The following is a 26,839-nucleotide window of genomic DNA, read 5'->3' as shown; positions in this document are numbered from 1 at the left end:
GTGTCCGACTCTTAGCAACCCCACGGACTGCAGCCTACCAGGCTCCTCCGTCCATGGGATTTTCCAAGCAAGAGTACTGGAGTGGGGTGCCATTGCCTTCTCCAGCAGGCACTAAAAACCAAGCATCCTATCCTCTCTCCTTTTCCCTCAAGGCCATTCTGTTATTCCAGCCCAGGTTGTAACTATTGGCCAAGACTTTTCCATCCAAATTAAATTTTAAAAAATCCATTCCTTTATTAAATGGAACTGCTGCTTAGCTGAAACCATTGCGTATTCTTTCCTTTTCCTTAACAGTTTTCTCTGACCAGTACAGGAAAGGAAGGCATGAAAAGGCTTTGCTCAACCTCAGCCAGCAGCTGGACCAAGATCAGAATCCTAGGCCTAGAGATGTTTTGGTGATCAAACATTAGCACCAGCCCTTTATCTGGTAAACAGACCTGACCTGCCTTCAGTCCTACACACACAAACATACATATAAACAGCGTGTTCGAAAAACCTGCCAACCTTAAAGTCTATCCGGACAACAAATTTGTGTCTCCAAGAATGTCACTGTCTGTTTCTAGTCTGTGTATAATGTGAAATTCATTAAAATTATCCTTCAGAATCCATTAAAATATCCACAAGGCATCTTAGCAGCAGTGTCTCACATGGAGTTCAATGCAATTGCCTCTTCCTCCTACTAGGAGCTAAGTCACTGCCTTTTTGTTTGACCATCAGATAAAGAAGCTGGCTTGTTGTTTAGGAGCTGAGAAGAATGAAAAACATACTTGCATCTTTAAACACTAAAATCATAAACAGAGACCAGAAGAGATTTCAGCAAATGTATCCATCTTCTACCTGATACTGACCAGGCAGGGCACAAGCTCACAAAGAATCATTAACACTATTCAAATAGATCATTATTTTTCCTTCTCTCAATCTTACCTTTCTTTCAGTTTTTTATCTGTTTGCCTAACTGAACTCACTTAATGTTAAATGTTTGCATGATCGAATTCTAAATCAAGGTTTATTTTGTATTGACTCTTTTCATAAAAATTAATGTTTGATTGAAGGATGGATTTTTATAAGTGAACAGGATTACCAAGCAAAACTGGTTATCTCAGTCCTGAGACCTTAATCAAGGACACTGAAAAATTGCTTGAGCACACTCTAAATGATGCTCTGGCTGGGATACAAGATGTATAGCTTGGATTAAAAAAAAAAAAACAACAGAGAAAGAGAAAGGAGCAGGACAGATTTTAAAACCGTGAAATGAATGATTTCTGTCAGTGCACCAAAAAAAACTTCATACACTTTCATCCCAGAATGTTGGGGCAAATGGAAAACTTTTAACCTCAGCTTTTATTCTCTCTTCACAGTGAGCAGGGCAGTCCCAAGGTTCCTTGAATTAAATTTGGCATAAACACCTACAATGTGGCATGTTCTTTGCTCCAGGGTGCTGGGGAAATTAAGACAAACAGGTCACTCTCCTAGTCCTTAAGGTGAAATGTTATAGATATAACAGGACACATTTGGATGGAATACAAAATATGGAATTGTGAAAGGGGATGGCCCTAGGGCCTTATAGGGGAGGTGATACAACAGGGTCTGTGCTCTCCAGGACAATGGAGAAATGAGGTGGACATCTCAGGGAGAGCAGAGCCTATACAAGTAACTAAGTTTAACCATGAGGAATTTTTGTATCTTAAAAAATTCTTTAAATAAGTAAGCAGTATTTCTTCTCTGTGTTAGTGGCTATGAACAAGAGCTGAAGCAGAAAATAAACTCCTATGAAATCTATAACTAAAGCATTACAAAATGAATCATATTTCTTGCACCTAACTCAATAATTTGGGGGGAAAAAAGATTACATTCACAGAAAAAGTTCTACATTCCATCACTATATCATCACCTTTTAGAAAGACTCTTTCAAGACCCATTTTCTAATCACTATCCATTGAGCTTATTTTAGGTCTGTTTCCGAAGAGTTACTGTGTTCCCTTTACATTATTGGTTCACATACAGATGTTATTCTTTCCATAAGATCAGACAATGTGAACCCATTAGATCAATGTCACAAGCATCACCATCTCTTAAGAAAACCCAAAGTGCAATTTCTCTCTATGAACTCATCTTCTGTATGAAATGAATTCCCATTTTGTGAAATCAGGGTGAAAGTCAAACAAAAAACTCTGGTTCACAGTATAGCTGCCCCAGTAGATAGAGTTATTGTACACCTATCATTCTTATATTACAGAGCAGGCTTGAAATGATTGAGAAATGGTGCAGAGAAACTCACATGAACAGATTACTTGTCTGGCCTGTCAATAAATCACTGACTGACATTTGATGAGCAGAACTAGACTGTACAATATTGTTCTGATTGAAGGAGCTTCATGCATGGATTCATCCTGAGGAAATAAACATGGAATATGGCCACTCCATATCTGTCCTATAAAGGCAAAGTACAGGTATAGCAGGCATTTTGGTCATGTCACATGGAAAGCTGGAATGAGGGTAAGATATCTCCTTATTAATTAGGAGATAACCTGGTAGACTGCCATGACAAAACAAAATTCACCAATCAACCAATCTAGATTCCAAAAACAACACAGACTTTAGTTTACCACGTTCTAGGTAAGGACTACAACTCAAATGCCCTGAAATTTCTGAATTTACAGTTTTTCAATCTGTAAAATGTCATGGACACTACTGATCTCATAAGATTGAAGTGAGGATTAAAAGAGATGACAATATGAAGTACTCCACATGTGGTTACGTAGGTACTTAACAAAGGTTGGTTCCACCCCTGTTGCCCTGTATGAATTAGTTATCCTGTTATTTTCTACCATGTTTGGCCTTTTTAAGGGAATAGCATATGATCTTTGAAGGCAGAGATCTTTTTCTTTCTTCTTGTTATTTTTAAAGTGAATTTTTTACACTCCATGGTACAGTGCACAATGCTGAAACCATAGTGCATTTCCTAGGTCAGTAAGGCTCTACCTCCAGGGGATGAATCTTACAAACCCCATTTGCCAGCAGCTCCTCTGCGGTAGACACGTGGATACATTCTAGCCAATGAGATGAAGGCAAAGTCTGGTGGGGAGAGGGTAATCCCTGCTGAGTACACCATCATGGAGTCCAGCAACTCATAATTTTTAAATGCACTACAGACAATTCCACAGCTTGTGGAAAGGACCACAGCCTTGTCTAACTCAATGAAACTATGAGCCATGCCATGTAGGGCCACCCAAGACGGGTGGGTTATGGTGGAGAGGTCTGACAAAATGTGGTCCACTGGAGAAGGGAATGGCAAACCATTTCAGTATTCTTGCCTTGAGAACCCCATGAACAGTATGAAAAGGCAAAGAGATAGGACACTGAAAGATGAACTCCCCAGATCGGCAGGTGCCCAATATGCTACTGGAGATCAGTGGAGAAATAACTCCAGAAAGAATGAAGAGACGGAGCCAAAGCAAAAACAACACCCAGTTGTGGATGTGACTGGTGATAGAAGTGAAGTCCAATGCTGAAAAGAGCAATATTGCATAGGGATCTGGAATGTTAGGTCCATGAATCAAGGCAAATTGGAAGTGGTCAAACAGGAGATGGCAAGAGTGAATGTTGACATTCTAGGAATCAGCAAACTAAAATGGACTGGAATAGGTGAATTTAACTCAGTTGACCATTATATCTACTACTGTGGGCAAGAATCCCTTAGAAGAAACAGAGTAGCCATCACAGTCAACAAGAGAGTCTGAAATGCAGTACTTGGATACAATCTCAAAAACAACAGAATGATCACAGTTCGTTTCCAAGGCAAACCATTCAATATCACAGTAATCCAAGTCTATGCACTAACCAGTAATGCTGAAGAAGCTGAAGTTAAATGGTTCTATGAAGACCTACAAGACCTTCTAGAACTGACACCCAAAAAAGACGTCCTTTTCATTATAGAGGACTGGAATGCAAAAGTAGGAGGTCAAGAAACACCTGGAGTAACAGGCAAATTTGGCCTTGGAGTACAGAATGAAGCAGAGCAAAGACTAATAGAGTTCTGCCAAGAGAACGCACTGGTCACAGCAAGCACCCTCTTCCAACAACACAAGAGAAGAGTCTACACATGGACATCACCAGATGGTCAATACCAAAATCAGATCAATTACATTCTTTGCCAAAGATAGAGAAGCTCTATACAGTCAGCAAAAACAAAACCAGAAGCTGAGCGTGGCTCAGATCATGAACTCCTTATTGCCAAATTCAGACTGAAATTGAAGAAAGTAGGGAAAACCACTAGACCATTCAGGTATGACCTAAATCAAATCCCTTAAGATTATACAGTGGAAGTGACAAATAGATTCAAGGGATTAATTAAATCTGATAGATAGAATGCCTGAAGAACTATAGACAGAGGTTCATGACATTGTACAGGAGGCAGTGATCAAGACCATCCCCAAGAAAAAGAAAAGCAAAAAGGCAAACTAGTTGTCTGAGGGGGCCTTACAAATAGCTGTGAAAAGAAGAGAAGTGAAAGGCAAAGGAGAAAAGGAAAGATACACCCATTTGAATGCAGAGTTCCAAAGAATAGCAAGGAGAGATAACAAAGTCTTCCTCAGCAATCAGTACAAAGAAATAGAGGAAAACAACAGAATGGGAAAGACTAGAGATCTCTTCAAGAAAATTAGAGATACCAAGGGAACATTTCATGCAAAGATGGGCACAATAAAGGACAGAAATGGTATGGACCTAACAGAAGCAGAAGATATTAAGAAGAGGTGGCAAGAATACACAGAAGAACTGTACAAAAAAGATCTTCATGACCCAGATAATCACAATGGTATGATCACCCACCTAGAGGCAGACATCCTGGAATGCAAAGTCAGTGGGCCTTAGGAAGCATTACTATGAACAAAGCTAGTGGAGGTGATGGAATTCCAGTTGAGCTATTTCAAATCCTAAAAGATGATGGTGTGAAAGTGCTGCACTCAATATGTCAGCAAATTGGAAAACTCAGCAGTGCCCACAGGACTAGAAAAGGTCAGTTTTCATTCTAATCCCAAAGAAAGGCCATGCCAAAGAATGCTCAAACTATCACACAACTGCACTCATCTCACACACTAGTAAAGTAATGCTCAAAATTCTCCAAGCCAGGCTTCAACAATACATGAATCATGAACTTCCAGATGTTCAAGCTGGTTTAGAAAAGCCAGAGGAACCAGAGATCAAATTGCAAACATCACTGGATCATCAAAAAATAAAGAGAGTTCCAGAAAAACATCTATATCTGCTTTATTGACTATGCCAAAGTGTTTGACTGTGTGGATCACAACATACTGTGGAAAATTCTGAAAGAGATGGGAATATCAGACCGCCTTACCTGAGAAATCTGTATGCAGGTCAAGAAGCAACGGTTAGAACTGGACATGGAACAACAGACTGGTTCCAAATTGGGAAAGAAGTACATCAAGGCTGTATACTGTCACCCTGCTTATTTAACTTATATGCAGAGTACATCATGAGAAACACTGGGATGGATGAAGCACAAGCTGGAATCGAGATTGCTGGGAGAAGTATCAATAACCTCAGATATGCAGATGATACCACCCTTATGGCAGAAAGCAAAGAAGAACTAAACAGCCTCTTGATAAAAGTGAAAGAGGAGAGGGAAAAAGTTGGCTTAAAATTCAACTTTCAGGAAACTAAGATCATGGCATCTGGTCCCATCACTTCACAGCAAATACATGGGGAAACAGTGACAGACTTATTTGGGGGGCTCCAAAATCATTGCAGATGGTGACTGCAACCATGAAATTAAAAAATGCTTGGTCTTTGGAAGAAAAGTTATCACCAACCTAGACAGCATATTAAAAAGCAGAGACATTACTTTGCTGACAAATGTCTATCTAATCAAAGCTATGGTTTTTCCAGTAGTCAAGTATGGATATGAGAGCTGGACTATAAAGAAAGCTGAGCGCCAAAGAATTTATGCTTTTGAACTGTGACTGAAGTACAGACAATTCTGATGTCCAGCCAGGACTGAGAATAACTTGTCTTCTTCTTTAAATTTATACTTATTTATTTATTGATTCATTTCTTTGCAATTCTGAGAATTTATTTTTCTAATCCAAACCATTTTTAAGGAAAATGTATTTTGAATATTTTTTTAAATTGAAGTATCAGTTCAGTTCAGTCACTCCATTGTGTCCAACTCTTTGCAACCCACGGATGGTAGCCCCCAGGCTTCCCTGTCCATCACCAACTCTCAGAGCTTGGTCAAACTCAGGTCCATCAAGTCGGTAATGCCATTCAACCATCTCATCCTCTGTTGTCCCCTTCTCCTTCCGCCTTCAATCTTTCCCAGCATCAGGGTCTTTTCAAATGAGTCAGTTCTTCGCATCTCATGCCCAGAGTATTGGAGTTTCAGCTTCAACATCAGTCCTTCCAATGAATATTCAGGATTGATTTCCTTTAGGATGGACTGGTTGGATCTCCTTGCAGTCCAAGGGACTCTCAAGAGTCTTTTCCAACACCACAGTTCAAAAGCATCAATTATTTGTTCAAAAGCATCAATTATTTGGCTCTCAGCTTTCTTTATAATCCAACTGTCATATCCATACACGACTACTGGAAAACCATAACTTTGACTAGATTGACCTTTGTCAGCAAAGTAATGTCTCTGCTTTTCAATATGCTGTCTATGTTGGTCATAGCTTTTTTTCCAAGGAGCAATTGACTTTTAATTTCATTGCTGCGGTCACCATCTGCAATGATTTTGGAGCCCCCCCCCCAAATAAAGTCTGTTACAGTTTTCATTTTTTCCCCATCTATTTCCCATGAAGTGATGGGACCAGATGCCATAATCTTAGCTTTCTGAATGTTGAGTTTTAAGCCAACTTTTTCACTCTCCTCTTTCACTTTTATCAAGAGGCTCTTTAGTTCTTTGCTTTCTGCCATAAGGGTGGTGTCATCTGCGTATCTGAGGTTAATTGATATTTCTCCCAGCAATCTCGATTCCAGCTTGTGCTTCATCCATCCCAGTGTTTCTCATGATGTAGCCTGCATATAAATTAAATAAGCAGGGTGACAACATACAGCCCTGACGTACTCCTTTCCTTATTTGGAACCAGTCTGTTGTTCCATGTCCAGTTCTAACTGTTTCTTCTTGACCTGCATACAGATTTCTCAGGTAAGGCGGTCTGATATTCCCATCTCTTAAAGAATTTTCCACAGTTTGTTGTAATCCACACAGTCAAAGGCTTTGGTGTAGTAAATAAAGCAGAAGTAGATGTTTTTCTGGAACTCTCTTGCTTTTTCAATGATCCAGTGGATATTGGCAATTTGATCTCTGGTTCCTTTGCCTTTTCTAAATTCAGCTTGAATATCTGGAATTTCTCGGTTCATGTACTGTTGAAGTCTGGCTTGGAGAATTTTGATTATTACTTTGTTAGTGTGTGAGATGAGTGCCATTGTGCAATAGTTCAAACATTCTTTGGCACTGCCTTTCTTTCAGATTGGAATTGAAGTATAGTTGACTTACTAAATTGAAGCATAGTTGACTTACAATGTTTCAAGTGTAGAGCAAAGTGATTCTACTCATATGTATATATGTATACATATATTCTTTTTCAGATTTTTTTCTATTATAGGATACTATAGGATATTGAATATAGTTCCCTATGATATACAGTAGAACCTTGTGTTTATCTATTTTATAGACAATAGTATTTATCTGTTAATTCCAAATTTCAAGTTTATCCCCCTCTCCTTTTCCCTTGGGTGATCATAAGTTTGTTTTCTATATTTGTGAGTCTATTTCTTTTTTGTAAATAAGTTCATTTGTATCATTATTTTAGACTCTACACAAAAGTGATATCATATTTTTCTTTCTCTGAGTTATTTTACTTAGTATAATAATCTATACATCCATTCATGTTGCTGCACATGGCATTATTTCAATCTTTTTATGGCTGAGTAATACAGAATAACTTTTCTAAACCAATGACTCTCAAACTTCTTTGATCACTGCCCACTTTGGACAGTCTGTGCCCTGCCTACACATTCCTCTTTTGGTAATTCCAGCTATCTACACAAATGCTGCATTATAGGAGCTTTGTTACTGAATAGCAGCTAGAGTTTTTAGTAGAACTTGAGAACTAAAGAGTCCTTGACTATTTAGAGTCTATGTTAATATGACAATTTCAGTTCAGAAACACCTTTGAAAACTTAACTTAGTAGTTTATTCTAGAAAGCCGTAGTCATATGTAAAACCTGGCATTTGATGGGATTGTTCATTATTCATCAAAGCAAGAAATTGTATTTTTAGTTTATAATCAGTCAGGAGGATATTTTGAGAATCTCAGTCCCAAAACATAATTATGTGTTGAATCAACTGTGCCCACTAATGAAAGATGTGAAAAACTATATGATCTCAATTTCAATCACCCCAATAGCAAGTCCTACGAGACACATCCACCCTGCAACTCCCCTCCCTATTCACACTCTCAGGCAGCCTTCTCACAAATATTGACATTTTCTTTAGCTTTCTCCTCATTCTCCCTTTTCTTCCAATTCTTACCAATTAATTCAGAGAAGTTTTTTTTCCCCTATCTTCTTTTTGCAAGGCAAAAAACCAAATAATGTGAACACACATAATTATTACTGTGTCAAAAGTATGATTCCTAGTCAATTACACATGACAATATACCAGTGTCTCTATCTCCTAAACTCTGGAGAGGTCCAAGAATCTCTTTCAGAATCTTCATGAAAGATTTCATCTGCTTTCTTTAGTGACTCGAATTAAACACATTTCCCCCAATCACCAACATTCATGATTAAAAAAGTAAACTGTTTCTTAAAATTCAAGTTTAGAATTCTACTTTATTTCACTGCTAGAGTTCTAAAACTTCCTTCTTTCCCAAGTTTTTTGGAAATGTGTACTAATTTTGCTACATTATGTGTTAAAACTGATGACTGTGGACTAGTCTGGGAAGGTAACTATTTTTACATTTAAATACCAAAGCACATGTCACATCTCTATAGCCTGGCAACTCCTATAGTGAAATCAATGCCTTACTTAAAAGACATTATTAACAGCAATAATACGAAAAACATAAAACAATATGCTCAAGAGATCTGATCCTATATTTTATCCTTTAATTATATAGCAGATGTAGCTGTTAAATTTTTTAATATTTAAAAAATTTATTGAAAAACAGCTGATTTGTAATATTGAGTTAATTTCTGCTATACAGCAAAGTGATTCAGTTATACTTTTTCATATTCTTTTCCACTACAGTTTATCACAGGATATTGAATATAGTTCCCTGGTCTCTACATTAAATCTATTTATAGATGATAACTATGTAAATATTTTTAGATTTGTACTATGGCTCAAATGGGCCTCCCTGGTGGCTCAGATGGTAAAGAATCCACCTGCAATGCAGGAGACCTGGGTTTAGTACTTGGGTGGGGAAGATCCCTTGGAAGAGGACATGGGAACTCACTGCAGTATTCATGCCTGGAGAATCCCCATGCACAGAGGATCCTGGCAGGCTACAGCCCATAGGGTTGCAAAGAGTTGGACAGGACTGAGCAACTAAGCACAGCACATAGCTGAAATATGCACCTGCACCTGCTTCTGATGCCCAAGCAGCTTCCCTGAGCAGCAGTAAAAACCGACTAGAGGTTAGGAAAAACTGAAAGCCAAGTAAATATCAAAACAATCTGAGGAGATTTAACAAAAAGGTCCATCTGAAGCGAGTATTTGAGCCCAAAGACAGAAAGAGCCAAATATGCCACTAGTGCCTCACAAAGGGAATTCAGCGAATACACCCTGTCCAAAGCAGAACAGCCCCAGTGTCTCAGCTCTTTAAACTCCAGCCAAGACTTTGGAAAGAGAAAGTGACAGTATCAGAGGTTATGGTCACACAGACAAGGATAACCAGACATCAGCAACACACAGCTGAGAACCAGAAGGGGCATCCAATCAATAGACCTTCACATAGGACACAAAGGGTGATTTTAAAAATCTGCTGTCTCTCCTCTTCCCACCCCTATTACCCTGAGAGTCCAGCAGGGAGCAGAAAAGACAAAGGAGTGAAGGAAAGGAGAACAATTTCCAAAAATGAAAGTGATGGGGCTAAGAGGAGCAGCCAGCATTGTGTTCATTAAGAGAAGTGCATGTCATTTACACCCCCACCTATCCCTTCCTTCAGGCTTGGAAACTCTTGTGACACAGCACTAAAAACTATGCTTCAAAGATTTAAACAAATGTACAAAGTGAAACTATACTTTTTCTCCCTCGTTAAGACCATAATACAAAAGGCACACAGCACTCAAACCACCCCCCTACACACACATGCACAAAAATAATTCTTTTAAGAAACTGATTGGGAGATTATCATACTAAATGAAATATATCAGAGCAGGACAAAATTATATGATATCGCTTATATGGGGAATATTAAAAAAATGATACAAATGAACTTATTTGCAAAACAGAATCAGACTCACCGATATAGAGAACAAACTTGGTTATGAAGGTGGAAGGCTGGGAGAAGGGATAGATTGGGAGTTGGGAATGACATGTAACACTGCTATATTTAAAACAGACAACCAAGGAGGACCTATTGTATAGCACAGGGAACTCTGCTCGGTATTCTGTAATAACTTCAGTGGGAAAAGAATTTGAAAAAGAATAGATGCATGTATATGTGAAACTGAATCACTTTGCTGTACATGTGAAATCAATACAACATGGTCAACCCATTTGCTCCTATGTGAAATAAAATTGTTTAAAAAGATGGGTTGATATCTCCATTTTGTAGATCATTTTTGAGCTTTAGTGACAGGAAATGCCAGCTTCATTAAAGCAGCCAGTTCTAGGGTTTGTGCAGCCTGATAGTAAGAAAGCTCTTTGGATTCTTCAGCCACTGTGACCATTCTTAGTTTACCGTCCTTTTCGCTCTAGTACTAGAGAGGACATGCCTATTCCTTCTCCATTACTATGGCCCTTCACACTGTTGAAAGCTGTCTCTGTGACTCTCAACATAAACAGAAAATGAAGGTTCAGCTGGCGTAAGAACTTGTCCAAGATCCCTGAGTTACTTTTTGGTGGATCCATGACCGGATCCCAGGTATCCCTGGCTCAGGTTCAGAACTGTTCCCAGAACCTCCACAAGAGCCCTGTGAATCCTGCAGCTCAAGTCTGAACCATATCCTCTCATACAGGTTCAGGGCAGAACCCATTGGATCATCTCTAGGTAAACGTGTGGCCATCATGGAAGAGATTTCGGTGTCTGGGCTATAAGTGTGTCTGTGTATGTAGACCCAGGCACATTAGATACCTCTGGGCACGTCTATCCTGATCAAACTGTGTCCCCCTTCTCGAGAAGTTAATGCACATCCAAAAGCATGACCTGCAGGAACCATTTTGGAACAATATGACCCTGGTCCCCAGCCACATCTGGTTTGAAGGGAGTCCCTCTGCTGAGGCTGGACTTGTGACGTGTCAACAGAGAAACTGTAGGGTAGAAAAATTTGACTGACCACATGTAACAGAAAGGTAGGGGCAGTGAGGCAGAAAAAGAAATGTTGAGCAGAGGAAGAGAGAGGAAGAAGGGAAGGGGAAAAGATAGATGGGTGAAAAAGATGAACAGATGGAAGACAGTGAAATGGTTCCAGTGACTGCCTGCTTCCCAGCTTTGGTGCTCTGCTTCAGCCCTGACACATTTCTGTTTCTGATTCTGAAAGACACCCCATGCATCTCTTATAACAACGCACCTCTTTCTCCCTGAGCTAGCTCGATCTGGTCTCTATTTCGTAGAACCCCAGGCTTCTAACTAATACATTTCTCATGTAACATGCTGAGTCTGGTATTAGTTTACCCTTCAAATCTCTTAGCTGCTCAGGCAGAGGGTGAATAAGAGAAGGGCACCCAGGTCTAGAAGGAAAAACATTAGCTTGGGAAAAACTATTTTTTCTTTAAAAAAAAAAAAATGGAATGCCTTTGGTCCCAAACTTTCATCCTAAGCAGTGGAATCTGAGGCATTTTACTTCTTTACACAAGCAGATGAGTTTATTAGGTACCTAAGAGAATGGGCTCCCCATTCAACAAAGTAATGTCAGGGAGGAGATGAAGACAGTAGAGGTGTTAAACAGGTGCCAACAGTCCTTTACTGATTGGTGAACACAGGGAAAGCAACACCATTAATCCGTGGCAACATACAACACCCCACACTTATCCCAGAGTCTCTTTTCTGTTAGATTGTGAAGTCCTTGATGGTGGGGACCATGCCATTTCCACCACCATATCCCCATGTACTTAATCTGTACAGTATCTGGTACTTAATTAACACCTTTTGTTGTATGAATGGATGGATGCACAATGGCCTCAGAGAGATTCCTAAATGAGGTACATCCCAGGAGCTCAGTTACTAAGGCTCTATTGTAGGGGAGGAGACTCATTCATGTTTCCAGATTATACAAATGTTTGTTCATTGAGCCATTTGAGGAATAATATTCGGCACCTACTCTGCATATGGAGACATCAGGTGGCTCCAGCTCTGGGTGCTCCCTGGTCCCACCTGGCAGCTCACAAGGCAGCCACCTCCACTGGCAGTTGCTGGAGTTGGAAATGGTATCCGTGCCTTGTGCAGCAATGGGGCAGCACTTTGAAACTGATCTGAAACTGAGGAGGCTGAAATAGACTGACTTATTAGATTGAAATCTAATCTAATCTAATCTAGCATAAATCAGGATGCTATGCTACAGCTAAGAGTTCCTGGGGGTAGTTGAGAGCTCAGCTGGGACAAGCTTGGAGCAGCAAACTGAAGTAAATGAATACAGCGTAATGCACTAATTGAAAAGTCCAGGCAGCACCCATAGCTGCCCCCACATATAATGTGTCAGTATTGAACACCAAGTCTATGAGCCATTAGTATACATTGTGCAAATTGCTGTTCAAAGGAAGAGTCTGGACCCATTTTCTCTAGTCACTCCAAGGATTCCTCCAAAGATGACAACTGAAAAAGACCAGCAGTTTCCTCTGATTGGGCATAAGATCTGCTTAGTAGCCAGAACGCAGATGTCAAAGGAGCAGCTAGCATGGCCAGCATTTTGAATGAGTCCCTTCCATTGACTGTCTAGGGCTGGTGGTATCTTGAATAAGAAATTTTGGAATAAGACAGCATCTGCTTTTGAGCTCCCACGAAGTTCCGAGATTGGCTGGCATCTAATGATTTCATCTTCTTGCCCCACAAGGGCCTTGAGCTAACAGTGGTCACAGAGGGATCGATATTGAGCCCTAAACCACTGCAATCAACCAACACATTGGACTGAGATGATAGCATGCCACCTGGAGAGCACCCCACACAGACACACAGGATACTGATTTCCTCCTTAAACCCTCGTTTGAAAAAGTCTTTAGATTAAAATGTCCAACAAGACCAAGAGTTCAGGTTACCGTCAAAGCTTCAACCACACAGGTAAGTTCACGCCTACAGAAAATAAAATAACTCTGAGAAAGTAGATTCCAAAAAAGGTTTAAATTTAGCTAATTTGATTTTTTTAAGTTATACGAGTAATATATGAACACAATTTTGATATTTAAAAAACCCTAATGATATAGACTCTGATGCTGGGAAAGATTGAGGGCAAGAGGAGAAGGGGGTGGCAGAGGATGAGATGGTTAGATAACATCACTGACTCAATGGATACGAGTCTGAGCACACTCTGGGGGATAGTGAAGGACAGGGAAGCCTGGCATGCTGCAGTCCATGGAGTCGCAAAGAGGCGGAAAGGATTGAGCAACTGAACAACAAATGATACAGAAAAGATCAAGTCCTGGTTTCCCGCCCTCTCTGAAATCCCCAGCCCCTTATTTACATATTTACATAAGGTATGTACATACATTTTTTCATGTCTGTAAATATGTATCTACTTTATTATTTAAACATAGATTATGAACATACCATGTTTAGCCATTTTCCTTTTTTCCTATAGAACTGTCCCCAATTTTTTTAATTGCCAACAATGCTAAACAACAACAACAACAACAAAACCACACCCTTCCTAATTTATGTTTCTCTGGGCACACACTCTCACTTCAATTTTAATGTTTCTTTGAAAACTTAGTTTTGGGTTCACAACACCCAAAACTGTCTCACAACACCAAACAAATAAGGACAGTTTATTCCAACTCAAAGTGGTTGATCTCCAAATACACAGTGCTAGAGGGTGGAAAAAAGGAGTACACACATAAACTCCCAGCTTAATATATATAACATGCGCGCTCAGTCACTTCTGCTGCTGCTGCTGCTGCTGCTGCTGCTAAGTCGCTTCAGTCGTGTCCGACACTGTGCAACCCCATAGACGGCAGCCCACCAGGCTCCCCCGTCCCTGGGATTCTCCAGGCAAGAACACTGGAGTGGGTTGCCATGCCCTTCTCCAAGGGATCTTCCCGACCCAGGTATTAAACCCATGGCATCTCCTGCATTTTCTGCCTCATAGGCAAATTCTTTACTGCTGAGCCAGCTGGAAAGCCCAATATATACAATACACACACACACACACACTTATAATTTAGTCTTCTCTTCAGAGTGTATGTGTGTGTGTATTCCAACCACTATGAGGTTGGCGGAGTTCCATGATGAGTACAAAAGAGTTGCCCCTGAAATGTGTGCTGACACCACATCCTGTTCATTCAAGGGGCCAGATCTGTCTGGGATAAGGTAGAAAACATGAGGAGAGATACAAGACGAGTTCAACCAGATCAAAATCGCATTTCCTAATCTGAGAACCTGGAAAAGAGTCCTTGCTCTTCCCAAGCCTCCCTCCCCCACAAACAGCTGATGAGACATTATGGAAACTTGGCAAGCACTTCTGGAATCAATTTGGGTCTTTCAACTTCCTTGCTCTTTTCTCATTTCTCATCTAGATTATACAAATGTGAAATCCTTTGTGAGATTTCCTTTAAGGGGAAATTTAAAATGCATTGTGTCTTGAACAAATTTTGTTACAACTGAATAACTTGGAGTTAAACTATGTTGGATTTACTATTACAACCCAATGTTGGTTTGCTCTCACTTATATCACTCCTAAATAATTTCTCCTGTAAAATGGAGTTTTCACCTTTGGAAGAAGCAGTCAAGTATGTCACCATTACTAATGCCTCTGTTCACCACACTTTTGAAAGAAATGTAATTTTTAAAAAGCTGGGACTCTGCAAAGGATTTTTCTAATGGATGGATGCCTTCCTAAGTAATTCTTCATTTCTCTCTCTGACTGGTCACAAAAATGAACTTGTAGCCTAAATGGTCATTTCCATGGCAACTGGCTGTTTCAGGGGCATTACTGATTTTGGGCTTCTCTGAAGAGCTTGGACTGCAAGGAGATCCAACCAGTCCATTCTGAAGGAGATCAGCCCTGGGATTTCTTTGGAGGGAATGATGCTGAAGCTGAAACTCCAGTACTTTGGCCACCTCATGCGAAGAGTTGACTCATTGGAAAAGACTCTGATGCTGGGAGGGATTGAGGGCAGGAGGAGAAGGGGACGACAGAGGATGAGATGGCTGGATGGCATCACTGACTCGATGGACATGAGTCTGGGTGAACTCCGGGAGATGGTGATGAACAGGGAGGCCTGGCGTGCTGCGATTCATGGGGTCGCAAAGAGTTGGACACGACTGAGCGACTGAACTGAACTGAACTGAAGAGCTTGGAATGGGGAATTCTGTGCCACAAAGAACATGAAAGTTCATATTCAAATACACAATAGGACAAAAATACACAGTCCACTATAAAAGCATGATACGTCTATTGAGGTAAAGAACCTAACGCTTGAATGATGCCACAGGCATGTCAATGCAGATATTATTGGTACTTAAAACTTATTTGGAAAGTATGATGAAATAAAGTGTCAAAACCATACAAGCCTTAGCATTTATGGAATTTCTCTGAAAAGGGCTATAAATTTAGGAGGTGGTGTGTTTGGTTAAAAGTTTCCATAGTTTGACCTTCCCATTAAATAACAGATACAGAAAACACTATAAAATCAATGTTTAATGAGCTCTCTTGAGGCCACTACCCTTGTAATCATCACCCATTCAAAATAAACAGAATCCGCCAGTCACTTCCAGAAGCCTCTCCATGTGTCCCATCCCATCTGCAACCCCTCTCCCGTCACTCAAAAGTACCCCAATTCTAGTTCTCATATTATTAATCCTCATAGCCTCTGTAAGTTATGAGATGCTGTGGTTCAAAGTCATTGTTTCACCATTAAAATTTACTGTGTAGTAAATTAAATTTGTGAAAGGCTTATTTACACCTTTCAGTTTACTGCTACCCACATTTAATAGATGCATTCATTCCTGTATTTGTTACAGAATAAGGCTGAATGCATGCCAAGAAACTGGAGAAGGACATGGCAACCCACTCCAGCATCCTTGCCTGGAAAATCCCATGGACGGAGGAGCCTGGCAGGCTACAGCCCATGGGGTCGCAAAGAGCCGCGCACGACTGACTTCACTTCACTTCATGCCAAGAAACTGCCTCCACTAGGCGGCGCTACATCCCTTTATGTTCCCAGATAGCTGGGAAGGCCATCCTTGGCACATAGCAGCTCAGGAATCAGCGCGTTTCTATGAATGAAGTCAAATGCACGGGTAGGAAATGACTTCTTTACCCTGCCACATATCACAAACAAGATTCGCTGTCTTAAATTCAATACTCGAGGGTTCCCAGAAGTCCTGGTGAGGGGCAGTCTCAGCAAGACTGAACCTCTATTTCAACAACTACTTTCCCACTAACAACCCAAGTCTATGAAATTAAGGGAGAGGGGGAAAAGAGTGTCTGGAACAGACAAAAGAACTCTGTTTCCAAGTATCGATGAATTACAGCTGGTTTACAGCTGTGCTACCTTCCTCACTGTAAGTCAAGTCACAAAACTGAAACTTTCAGCGGTCACCACCATGATGTTAAGGAATTCTGAGGATCCCTAGGAGAATTTCATGGACAGAAAAGCCTGGTGGGCTACAGTCCATGGGGTCGCAAAGACTGAGCAATTCACACTAACACAGGAACTCTGAGGCAACCAACTATTTGCTCTCTGGATTCCATTTTTCAACCCATATACAAGGCACAGCTCATCGCACAGGCAGATTTCCACTGCAAATGTACACAGCTTATATCGTCTACTTTCACCTAGATGTTTGCCTTGTGCTTTTGTTTTTCAGATTAAAAAATCTGAGTAACAGAGCTATGGAATCTTGAATCATAGAAGTTTGAGAGGTTCGTAAAGATTACATTTGCTGCCTTTGTGACACACAGCAATTCTCTGGTCTGATAGTTCTCAGCATAAGAGATAGATTCAGATGCCAAGCATGTGTTACAAATAGCAGGGCATCATGCATACACAAGGGGCATTCCTAGTTCAGTGCCGGCCTCGGGTCAGGCCATAAGGCCAGCAACTGCGCCCAAGCCATAAAAGTGCCAACCAGAATGTTTTCACAAGTTAAGTGTCCACTGCAGTCTAAATTTTAAACAGAGATTTATAAGATTAGCTCGATTGATAATTTAAGGAGTTTAGTGGTACAGGTCATTCTGTTTCCATCATGATTTGTCTGTAAGATTCAGTCTTTAAAATATGGACTTGCTGATTTGGAAAATGCAGTAGAAGTGAACAAAGTTGGTTGAATAAAGCTGAGAATAGACTATTTCCTGTAGCTTTTTTTTATTCCTTAGAAAGATATAGGTAAACTGAAAGTTATCCTTTAGACTGAGTGAACAATACAGAATAGTTTTAAGAATATGGTTAAAAAGTTTTAAAGCAGATAGTATCAGGATCAGCAGCAGGTCCAAAGATTTTTTTTTTTTACTCCTTAGTGTTGCTTCCAGACCACAGCTGTCCTCCTGGGAAGTCTGGCTTGTTCCCTTGTTCTAATCATCCTCATCTCTGTCACCAAGTGACCTTTCCGGTCACTTCCTCACACCCACCAATGACGTCACCCCTGGGCTCACAGTATACCTATCAAATCCCACCCTCATTGTAGTGACCTCAGTGTTTGTGTGCATGACTCATCCAACCGTTATTCCCACAGTTCCTTGACAATCTCATCTCAGATAACCTTAATCTCCCCCTCGTCAACCACCCCTCCCGGGGGCTGACATCTGGCCTCGTCACTAAGTATGAAATGTTACCTACGAAGGCCCAGGTTCCAGCCACAGCCGCCCATCCTCCCCTCTCCCCCGCTTGTCCTCGCCACGGGTGCTTTAGGATCTCTCCAAGCCCCCTCATCTGTGGCTTTATTTTCTCCCCACTCATCATAGCTGTGCTGTCTTCTTCCCTTTCATCTCTTTTTGGCTAGAATCAAGTAAACAATCATTTCCAACCACTGTCTTCCTGTATTCTCAACCAGCTCACCTCCCCATCCTTTGGCTATACCCATCTAGCAGAATTCCAAATCAGGGTTCAATGCCCATCCTGATTCCCCAAGATTAAACGTCCATGCAGGGTACCACATCCATGTAGGGTACCATAACCCAGCAGGAGATAGCCACTACGAATCTGTGGTCTTCAACCTCAGGTGGGCTCTTGACACTGTCCAGGAATCCTTGTGCCTGCCCTTTGTCAGTCTGTAGCTTCACTAGAAGATACTTCCTTCCCAGCACAAGCCTATATTTAAATAAGCCTATTTTTAAAATAAGTATTTTTTTTTCTGTTTGTATATAAAAGGCTCATTCAGTGCCCTGAATTCCATCATCTCTCAGAGACCCAATGCCATCATTAATCCTTCCACTCATCTGTAGTTTCCACCTCTTTATTTTCAACTAGCTCTTTCACCTAAGAATTTAGACTTCTTAATGAGAACCTACTATATAGCACCGGGAACTCTATTCAGCGCTCTGTGGTGACTTAAATGGGAAGGAAATCCACAGAAGAGGGGATATATGTATACATATAGCTGATTCATTTTGCTGTATAGCAGAAACTAACACAACTCTGTAAAGCAACTATACTCCAGTACAAATCTTTTTCCCGTACAAATTTAAAAAAAATTAGACTTCTTTAAAAACAATCCATATTAATCATATATATATATACACATATATATATATATACACATATATATATATATACACATATATATATATATGGAGAGAGAGAGAGAGAATGCTCAGTCGTATCCGACTCTTTGTGACCCCACGGACCCTACAGCCCAGCAGGCCCCTCCGTGCATGGAATTCTCCAGGCAAGAATACTAGAGTGGGTTGTCATTGCCTTCTGCAGGGGATTTTCCCAAGCCAGGGATGGAACCCAGGTCTCCCACATTGCAGGCAGGCTCCTTACCATCTGAGCCACCAGGGAAGCCATATAAATCCTATGCCCTCTCTAACTAAAGCTCATTTCTTTTCTTTTTCCACAACCACACCACGTGGGGAGCCAGTCTTCATTCAGTGCCCCCACTTGCATTCAGCTCAACTCCACACCTCACCACTCAATTTGACCAGCACTCCCGTTCTGTCTGGGCCACCAGTGACTTCCCAGTTGGCATGTTCAGTGGACACTTTCCAGAAGCCCTGTTATTGTCGGTCTGGATCGTTCAATATCATGCATCACTCCCTCCTTCGTGAAAAGCTCTTTCATCTTCACCTACCACCCTCCTACCTGCCCTAACTGTCCTCCCACTCCTCTGGCCACCCTCATCCCTAAATGTGTGAGTCATCAGGTTGACTTTACATGCTACATTCTCTCCCTGGAGAGCTTCAGTCACTCCCATGGTTGACGTTACTATTAAATGCAGATTTTTAAGTCCCCATACGGGATCACCATCCTGAGATCCAGGCCTACCAGGCATCTCACATGTGTGTCCCAAAGGCATCATGAGCTCATCGTGTCCAAACTAAACTCACCAACTTCCCCTCAAATATATTCCTCTTCTTATGTTCCCCTGGAAAAGGAAAAGGCAACCCACTCCAGTATTCTTGCCTGGAAAATCCCATGGACAGAGCAGCCTGGAGTCCATGGGGTTGCAAAGAGTCAGACACGACTGAGCGACTAACACGTCTTATGTTCCCTATCCTGAGGAATAACACCATCAACCCATCCACTTAGCTGTGCTAGACACCTGGCTCTCTCCTTGATTGCTCCATACCTTTCATATCACATTTCAATCAATTTCAAGATCTGTCAATTAAAATCACCTTGAAAATCGTAACTCAAAACTATCGCACCCATGCCTTCTTTAGCATCTCCACAGCTACTCTACCTTTTTGTTTTATTTGGATTTAAGTTTTTATCGGAGTATAGTTGCTCTACAATGTTGTGTTAGTGTCTACTGCACAGCTAAATGAATCAGCCGCACATACACATATATCCCTTCCCTTTTGGATTTTCCTTCCTATTCAGGTCACCACAGTGCATTAAATAGAGTTCTCTGACATTACTTTGCCAACTAAGGTCCGTTTAGTCAAGGCTATGGTTTTCCCAGTGGTTATGTATAGATGTGAGAGTTGGACTGTGAAGAAAGCTGAGCACCGAAGAATTGATGCTTTTGAACTGTGGTGTTGGAGAAGACTCTTGAGAGTCCCTTGGACTGCAAGGAGATCCAACCAGTCCATTCTGAAGGAGATCAACCCTGGGATTTCTTTGGAGGGAATGATGCTAAAGCTGAAACTCCAGTACTTTGGCCACCTCATGAGAAGAGTTGACTCATTAGAAAAGACTTTGATGCTGGGAGGGATTGGGGGCAGGAGAAGAAGGGGACGACCGAGGATGAGATGGCTGGATGGCATCACTGACTCGATCGATGGACGTGAGTCTGAGTGAACTCCGGGAGTTGGTGATGGACAGGGAGGCCTGGCGTGCTGCAATTCATGGGGTCACAAACAGTCGGACACGACTGAGTGACTGAACTGAACTGAACTGTGCTATACAGTAGGTTCTCATTATATGTTTCATACATAGTATCAATTGCATATTGCATATGTGCATCAATCCAAACCTCCCAGTTCCTCCTGCCCACCTCCTTACTCTCCTACTTTGGACTATTGCTACTTCTTTATGGGATCAATGAAACCACCTCTGAGTGGTCCCTCTCTCTCCCAGCTGAAACTACTTTCTATTCTATAGTAGGACACTCTCTCAAAAATGCATATGCAATTAGATTACTCCCTCAGAGCCTCCCATCACCTACAGGACAAAATCCAAACCCCTTACCTAGCAAAAGCTTGGTCCACTTTCCCACCTTCATTTCTCACTGTTCCTGTCTCTACCCCATGCAGCTACAGGGAAATGCTTGTGAAGTACTACAGGTTAGTGACTGATAGGTGGGATTGGGTGTCAGACAGACATGTATTCGAAGTGTAGCCCTGTCACTTACTAGTCTGTGACCATGGACAAGGTACCTATCCCGAGAACACCACAGGCTTCTCGCTTTCAGAATACTCACTGCCAGCATCATCTAGTAAATCCTCGAAACCAGTCCATCTATCCTGCCAGGCTGTCCTAGAATCCCTAGCACACAGTGAAAGTGAAGTTGCTCAGTTGTGCCCGACTCTTTCTGACCCTATGGCCCACCAGGCTGCTCCTCCATCCATGGGATTTTCCAGGCAAGATTACTGGAGTGGGTTGCCATTTTCTTCTCCAGGGGATCTTCCCAACCCAGGGATCAAACTCAGGTCTCCTGCACTGCAGGTAGACTCTTTACCCTTTGAGCCACCAGGGAATCCCAACACACAGTAGGCCATCAATACTTATTCTGCATATGAATAAATGAAAAGAATGAATCAACTCTTTCAGCGACGGATGCTCACTTCTCAATATCGCTCTTGGTATGTGATTGTTACAAAGTTCTACAAAGAGGGCAGCCAGGGCCTTACAATTCTACCACAATCATGTTCAGACCCACACAGGGTTTCTAGGCCTGTACTTGGACGCTTCTTAGATTTTTCTTCCCTTGAAAACTCCATCACTGACACCTGTACATTTAGGTATGTACACATTTACACTTCCACATGCACATGGGTGAAAAAGGCCAGCAGTGCAATGGAGCCAAGGTGATGGTACAAGTGTGCGCTGTATCTCTAGCTTCATGTGAACTATGCTCACCCACCACGTTCTAACGTGCAACTGGGTGCCTTCCGATGTCACCAAAGCCACTCCAAACTCCTCTGACATCACACGTAAGAGTCAGGGAGGGTTGATTGGTCCCGTCATCGTAGTGACACAAACCCAAAGGGCAAAGGTGGAGTCAAAGCCAGCTTCAGGGCCAGGGGTTCAGAATGTGGGAGAGAGGAAGGCTGACACAACAGCAGTGAGGAGGATCCCGGGGACTATCAGACACCATCCTGTGGTGACCGTGCCTGACTTTGATCAGCTGGGGTGCAAGGCGTGGTATATTACACGCTTTGCAGGCCTGACATAGGGCTTCCCTGGTGGCACAGATGGTGAAGAATCTGCCTGCAATGCAGGAGACCTGGGTTCGATCCCTGGATTGGGAAGATCCCCTGGAGGAGGACGTGGCAACCCACTCCAGTATTCTTGCCTGGAGAATCCCCATGGACAGAGGAGCCTGGTGGGCTACAGTCCAAAGGGTCACAAAGAGTCAGGCACGACTGAGCGACTAAGCACAACGCAGTACAGATCTGACATAAGATGAGAAGAGTTTGGCTCTTGGGTCTTCCCAGAATGCTCTGGAATAGCTCCCACATCCCTGGGTCCCTCAGATTGGCCCCATACCCTCTGGTGGAGAGAGAGAACAGCCAGCCAGTTCTTGGGTCCAGGACTAGCTCTCTGGGTCTCCCAGGTCAGGGCCCACAACAAGCTTCCTCTTTATGCCATTTCTCATCCCTACTTCCTTAAAGGGAGGCAGAAAATGGGGAAAATATTGACCTTACAGCGAGAGGCATTAAAAAGCAGCAGTTTCAGCAACAAGCTGAACATTTAGTAGCTAAGGGAAGGATGATGCAACCAGAGGCTGTTATAGCTCGCTGGCAACTGGGGCTGAAATCTGGCCATTTTATTCTATAGATTTGATTTACACATCTCACTGGCTTTGAATTCAATGAGCCCCAACCCATTAGGGCAAGCTGAGAGATGGGCAACCTTTTAATGCCATGTAGACCTCGTGTAGCTCCTGACAGATCAAGCCCTGGCAGCCACTGGGTGGTTTTTCTTTCACTTCCTGCGGCAAAACTTCTGGGAAAAATCTAGGTCAGTGATAGCCTACCGCTTGATTTACAGCAACAACCAATTTCTAACTTGGCTTTATCTGATCTGTCCTGGACAATGTTTTCAGCTGCTCTGGGCAGTCCTGTTAAATTGTGCCAACCTGCAATCATTTTTAGAAATCACTCAACCATCAAAGATTTGGTTTGGTCTGCTTAATCTGTGCTGACCTCACTTCATTCTGCAAGGTTAGGGCTTCTGTATCCCCACCTACTGCAGAAGCCTTCCAGCTGCATCTACATCATGCTTTTCAAAGCACTTCCGTACCTCTTATCTGCTGCTACTGAGAGACCAGGTAATGCTAACTCCTTATCAAGGATGAGAAGACTCAAACATGGAAGGATCTCATGACAAGACCATGACACAGCTGCGTTAGAATCAAGACTCATGCCAGGGAGAGTCGCCCCATTTCATGACCTTACACATACATACCAGCCCTAGGCAAGAATAAGCTCAGTGAGGCCAAGAAAATGACCTGTGGTTTCCCTTTACCCTGTCTTATCATGCATGCTAAGTCGCTTTAGTCATGTCTGACTCTTTGAGGTCCTAGCAGTAGGACCACCAGGCTCCTCTGTCCATGGGATTCTCCAGGCAAGAACACTGGAGTGGATTGCCATGCCCTCCTCCAGGGTGTCTTCCCAACCCAGAGATCGAACCCTCATCTCCTGCATTGGCACACGGGTTCTTTATCACTAGCAACACCTGGGAAGCCCCTTACCCTGCCCTGACTTCTGTTAAATATGGACAGTGGGGTCACAGATGAAATAAACGCACATTTTGCCATGGATGATTATAAATGGTGTGCTGGTACAGAAACCTCCCATCTGCTCTGAGGGAAGAGAACAGCTGTTCCTCGTCAACCCCTCCTCGCTTCCTCCACCCCTGCTTTTCCCAGGTTCTACAGCTAGACCGTCAGTGCCCCCATCCTCAGGCTCAATCCTACCCAGTGTCTCGGCCAGTGAAGACCACAGTGGGAAGGATGTTCAAAGGTAAGAAACACCCCCCCATGCCCCCAGGTTCCTTCCTTCCTTCTGAGGGACCTCTGCAGTCTCGGTGATTCCACCAACAAGCCTCACCTCCAAATCCAGGCTTGGTAACTCAGGAGGAATGGATGGAATTCCATGCTGCCCCTCCTTTGCGGTTCTATTATACTGCCTACCACCCTGCTCCCTTTCCAGATGGGCGTTCCCATTGCCTGCTGTCCTCAACTCTCAGCAGTTCCTCAGATCCTGGCTCCAAATAGTCAGCTGCCTTGCCTTCTCCCTGTGAGCAGTCTCTGCACCCCTGACCAGACGCATCACTGATCCCTACTTCTGTTACGTGACCAAGACAGCCACTCCTTGGCTGCATGTTCCCATCCGGGCCTGGGGGCTGGGCCAGTGACCCATGTCACACACGGCTTCTGCTCAGAGCCCTCCCAGTTGGCCAACTGCCTTATATTCAGAATGCCTTATATCTAGCTTCTTCCAGATACACTGTGACTTGCTTTAAGAAAACACAATATACTCCACAGTGGCTGTGTCAGTTCAGGAGGGTTCCCTTTTCTCCATACCCTCTCTAGCATTTACTGTTTGTTTGCAGATTTTTTGATGATGGTCATTCTGACTGGTGTGAGGTGATATCTCATTGTAGTTCTGATCTGCATTTCTCTAGTAACTAGTGATGCTGAGCATCTTTGTAAAGCAACTATACCCTGATTAAAAAAATAATAATAACACACACACACCAGAAAACTCAATGTAAACAGAAATACCAGCAAATAATTATTCCTAATCATATAGGATGTTTCACATATGCAAACTCACTACCTAGTTTTTAAATGTAGCTAACTTTCCATCATGCATTGGAAATATGATTTAATTTATAAAAGACAACCCAATTCATAAAATACAATATTCCTTTTATGTTGTTTTGATCCGATCACCCTTTCACTGCCCTTACCCCACCTCATGCCCTCACTTCACTCTTTGGGAAGCTTTTAGATTCCACCATCAATAACTATGACCATAGTCTTTCAAAAACCCGACTCAGATGAAATCCAACACTTTTCTTGTCTGTATCTGCACATATTCAGCTGAAAATGCTGGAGGAAAACATAGGACCATGTTGTCTGGTTTTGTTTTTTGATTCATGAATTTAAATTGTAGGGAGGCCTCAGAGGTATCCAGAAATCTGTGTTTCCCTAGTTTAATTACTCTTGAACTGTCTCAGAGGATATTACACCTTCTGTCTCCTCAAACTTCCAATGCCTCTTCCCCCTTCCTCACTGCCGGTGGCTGACCTTGCTTCCCATTTAGCAGCCAGAAAGCCTCCTCCACACCCTCCACCACAGGCTCCAGCCTCCTAGCTGGCCCCACAGGCTCTGCCATTACTCTCGGAAGACTCTCCTCCATTTGTGCCCTTGATGACATCCTCACTCCCCAACTCACGATGTCCTTCCAGCAATTGTCTCTCTCTTTTCCTGCCTCAGCAACTTTCCCCAGTCTCCAGATCATTCTCAACAGCCCTCAATCATGTTCTAACATGTCTAAAAGCAGTCTCCCTTGAGCCCAAATTCCTCTTCGTCTACCTCTCCGTTCCTCTCTTGCCCTTTAAGGCAAAACTTCTTGAAAGTACCCGTCGATCACCCACTTACTCATTTTGTCCACCTCCCAACTCCCTTCCCCTTTGGTAATGAATCTGATCTCTATGTCTAGTCTCAGCACCACAGCTAAAGTGATCCTTAAAAAAATAAAAAAAATAGGTCAGATGATGCTCAAATAAATCCTCCAGTGGATCCTCATTTCACCTAAAGTGAAAGCCATCCTGGACTTCCCTGGTGATCCAGTGGTTAAGAATCTACCTGCCAATGCAGGGGACATGGGTTCGATCCCTGGTCTGGGAAGATCCCACATGCCCGGGAGCAACTAAGCCTGTGCACCGCAACCGCTGAAGCCCACGGACCTGGAGCCCATGCTCTGCAACACGAGAAGCCACTGCAACGAGAAGCTCATGCACCACAACAAAGAGTACCCCGCTTGCTCCACCTAGAGAAAGCCCACGTGCAGCAACCAAGGCCCAGCGCAGCCAAAAGTAAAATAAAGCGAAGGATTCTGTTATATGAAAGAAAACCCATGCTGCCTGAGTTACATAAGCTTAGACTCACTAGTTTATCGATCACACTTACTTTATAGCTTTCAGTTCACAGAAAATGAGTTTAATGAATGAAACTTTCCATTTTAGCAAGTCCATTTTGCAAATAAATCGAAGGGTCAATGGTTTTCACATTTCTCCTTGTTTTACAACTGAGTTATGTCAGCGTCCGCACCATCCTTCCCATGAGGAACATGCATATTTTGTTAGCACAAAAGGGGAAATCCACGGCCTCTGGAAAAATAATAGTGTCGTGTTAACAGGCAGGGAGGAAAAAGACATGTGTAACTTTGGATGAGGCTGCTTTATAAGCCAGGCAATGGCTTGGAAGCCCAAGACAGGGCTTTCCTACGGCACTGGAGCCTGGAGCCTGGAAGGTGAATCCCCTGTGTCTGGTAATCACTCTACCAGCTACATTTCAGGTAACTAATGAGCAACGTGGGAACAAGGCTCTACCACACAGCCAATACCCTAAGTGCTTGGGGAAGTACTTTAGCAAATATA

General features: G+C 42.4%; 1 protein-coding gene across 4 annotated transcripts in view; it reads right to left on the bottom strand.

The window, feature by feature from the left end:
- AKAP2 (A-kinase anchoring protein 2) overlaps positions 1-26,839 on the bottom strand; it is a 370,807-nt gene that overhangs the window by 309,700 nt on the left and 34,268 nt on the right. The window lies entirely within an intron of this gene.

The sequence above is a fragment of the Capra hircus genome, chromosome 8 (assembly GCF_001704415.2).
Source record: "Capra hircus breed San Clemente chromosome 8, ASM170441v1, whole genome shotgun sequence".
Classification (NCBI taxonomy): Eukaryota; Metazoa; Chordata; class Mammalia; order Artiodactyla; family Bovidae; genus Capra; species Capra hircus.
The sequence above is the reverse complement of the archived record's forward strand: the minus strand, read 5'-3'. Positions and strand labels throughout refer to the sequence as shown.